A 3,426-nucleotide genomic window follows, 5' to 3' on the forward strand; every position below is an offset into this window, starting at 1 on the left:
GGAAGGGGGGGAGAAGCAGGCTCCTCGCTTAGCAGGGAGCGCCACGTGGGACTTGATCCCAGGACCCTGAGCCAAAGGCAAATGCTTAGCCGACTGAGCCATGCAGGCACCCTGGTATTAATACTTCTTTAGCAAGGTGGTCATAAAAAGGCCATATATAATAAAAAATTCTTTAAACAGTACTTGGACATTATCTATACTTTTAAGTGTAATATATTACAAAATAATAAATTTAGATATTTTGTAAAGGACCATTGGATGATGAGGTATTCGGCATTAGCCATACCTCAATTGCTGCACAGTATACCTCCCTTACAGTCCATTTCCACTTATGAACATTTGGTTTGAAATACATATTTGATAATGGGGCGCCTGGGTGGCTCAGTCGGTTAAGTGTCTGCCTTCAGCTCAGGTCATGATCGCAGGGTCTTCAGATCAAGTCCTTCATCGGGCTCCCTGCTCAGTGGGAAACCTGCTTCTCCCTCTGCCTGCCACTCCCCCTGCTTGTGCTCTCTCACTCTTTCTGTCAAATAAATAAATAAAATCTTAAAAAGAAAAAAAGAAATACATATTTGATAAATATTCACTTAAACACTTGGTTATGCTCCTGCAAGAAGGTCAAAAAATTTCTACCATTTATATGGAAATGTCTCTGAAGACATTTATTCCTTCCATCAATTCCTTACAGTTCAGTGCCTGATATACGGCCCCAACACAGAAAGATTTGCTCTAGAAATCGTGGCCTTACGTTGTCATAATTGTGCTGATCTTTCTTCCAGTTTTTTAAAACTAAGCTTTATCCTCTTTAACCAGTAAGTTCCAGTGAATGGATGCATAATATAGGTGTAGAAACTTTCCAACACAACTTCTACAACACAATCTTTTCCATTATTATCAGGTAATAAACTAGGAGAATAATTTGCCTCTTCACATCAAAGCAGATTCAATGGAATATTCCTTCCCTTTCTTACAAATTTATGGCCAAATAGAAACAACTCAGTTCAATATAACCAAAGTGGTAAACCTCTCTTAATTTTAGTTAGAAATCTATTTTGTGAGGCACCTGATGGCTCTTGATTTCAGTGCACGTCATGACCTCAGGGTCGTGAGATCAAGCCTAGAGTTGGACTCCCTGTCCAGTGGGGAGTTTGCTTGAGATCTCTCTCCCTCTCCCTCTGCACCCCCCCCCAACACTCTCTCTAAGATATATACATAAATCTTACCAAAAAATCTATTTTGTTACAGAAAGAGAAAAGAGGGTTGACGATTGAGAATGGAATCAAGCTAAGAATACCTTTAATTCAATGTTCCTTCATCTTATGGTTGTACTGTGTTCAATATTATGTGCAAACACAATTCCTCTCAAGCTCCAGAACTTTGAAAGACATATAACTCCTGCTCTAAAAAACACTCGCCTGATGTAACAATTTCTGAGCATCAGTTATTTCCAATGCTTCTATTACTTGGAGCATGGCCGCCATGCCTTAGCAGGACGCTGACCACGATAGCAAACTCCAGCTTAAGCTCCAGAAATCAAGTTTGTGACACTTGTCTATATGTACACGCAGGTGCCGACCTGGCAATTGAGGAGAGCTAACAGAGGAGGACCAGTGTACTCCCTTCCCAGTCCACTCGGCCTTTTGCCTTTAAAGACTTAAATGGGGGAGCCTGGGTGGCTCAGTCAGGTAAGTGCTGCCTTCAGCTCAGGTCATGATCTTAGGGTCCTGGGATTAAGCCCTGCATCAGGCTCTCTGCTCAGCAGGGAATCTGCTTCTCCCTCTCCTTCTCCCTCTGTGCTCTCGTTCTTTCTCTCTCAAATAAATAAACAAAATCTTTTAAAACTATATTAAAAAAGAAGACTTATATGAGGGATTGATCTGTTACTGAATAATCAGAAATGGTCTGTACAGAATTCCCTTGGCAGAAAAAAATAAATAACTGAAAAACTACAACTCCTAGAGAGAACTGTTCTGTAGTTCATCCAGGTGTTTCTAATTACGGTTGTTAATCTTACATTCCTGGATGGAAACCTCGTGTCTTGATTCTCATCTAAACCCTTACATATCTCACAACTGGAAAATATTGTTTAAGAAATTGTAAGGGAGGGGCGCCTGGGTGGCACAGCGGTTAAGCGTCTGCCTTCGGCTCAGGGCGTGATCCCGGCGTTGTGGGATCGAGCCCCACATCAGGCTCCTCTGCTATGAGCCTGCTTCTTCCTCTCCCACTCCCCCTGCTTGTGTTCCCTCTCTCGCTGGCTGTCTCTGTCAAATAAATAAATAAAATCTTTAAAAAAAAAAGAAATTGTAAGGGATATTGGATATCAGTGGGGAGGAGAGGAAAGAGAAAATGTTTGAAAGTTCTGAGTATATTCAAAAGCAACCCTCTCCCATAAAGGACGTTCTTCTCTCTCACAGTCGGTCAAATTTCCCCATTCCCGTGTTAGCAGGTTCAACAATAAGCACTGTTCCCCTCAGTGTTCTCCCTAATCTTGGATCCATATGTCACCTGGGTGTATGGAAGCACATTCAGACTGCCCAAAGCTCAAATTTCATCTTGTTTTGGGTTTATGAGCAGTTTAATGACGGACAACTAGATATCACTAGTTTTCTAACACCAGAACTTAAAATGCCTTCAAATTTCATTTTTATTGAAATAAGAAAAGATAGCTAACAGAAAGGAAGCATATTTTTGAGTACCCATTATATTTTCACATGGATGATTTTATTTAATTGTCACCATAACCCTTATTCACCTGCTACATATTGCTTAAAGATGAGAAAAATGTGATTCAAAGAAATGTTAATTGGATAAACTGGAAGTCAGAGTCAGCCTGTAGGGGTGTTAAAATTGAACGTTGCTCTATCTGACCCCAGGGCTTTTTTCACCATGGCTTGCTGCCCACAGGGACGACAGTGTCACTTGATTAAAAAGCAACTGCCATTGTTTTGATGAAATGCATTTATTTCATGCCATACTTTGGAACTTTATTTCCATATTATTGTTCATTTTGTGTCAATGGTGCCACTTAAACACTAATTCCTTTTACTTTTGGGGAGCAAAATATTCAAGTAATGTTTTCCTTGAATTCGTACCTGATCTTAGTAGGATCACATAGCCTTTGGGAAGAAATATGCAACCCAATAAACCACCACTGGAAGCCAAGCTTGAAAAGGTTTCCAAAGTTGCCATGGTTTTGCTTTTGGTGCTCAGATAGGTGGGTATGAAAGCAATCCACACACTACAGAAAACCAGCATGCTGAAAGTGATTATTTGGGGCTTATTGAAACTGTCTGGTAGCCTTATAGCCAGAAAAGCAATAGTCAAGCTCAGAAGTGCTAGAAAGCCCAAGTTACCCAGAACACAGTAGAAGGCATGGATCCCTTGCTACATTGAAGGATGATTTTACCAAATTGATTGGGTGTCAAC

The sequence above is a fragment of the Ursus maritimus genome, unplaced genomic scaffold (assembly GCF_017311325.1).
Source record: "Ursus maritimus isolate PB19 unplaced genomic scaffold, ASM1731132v1 scaffold_26, whole genome shotgun sequence".
Classification (NCBI taxonomy): Eukaryota; Metazoa; Chordata; class Mammalia; order Carnivora; family Ursidae; genus Ursus; species Ursus maritimus.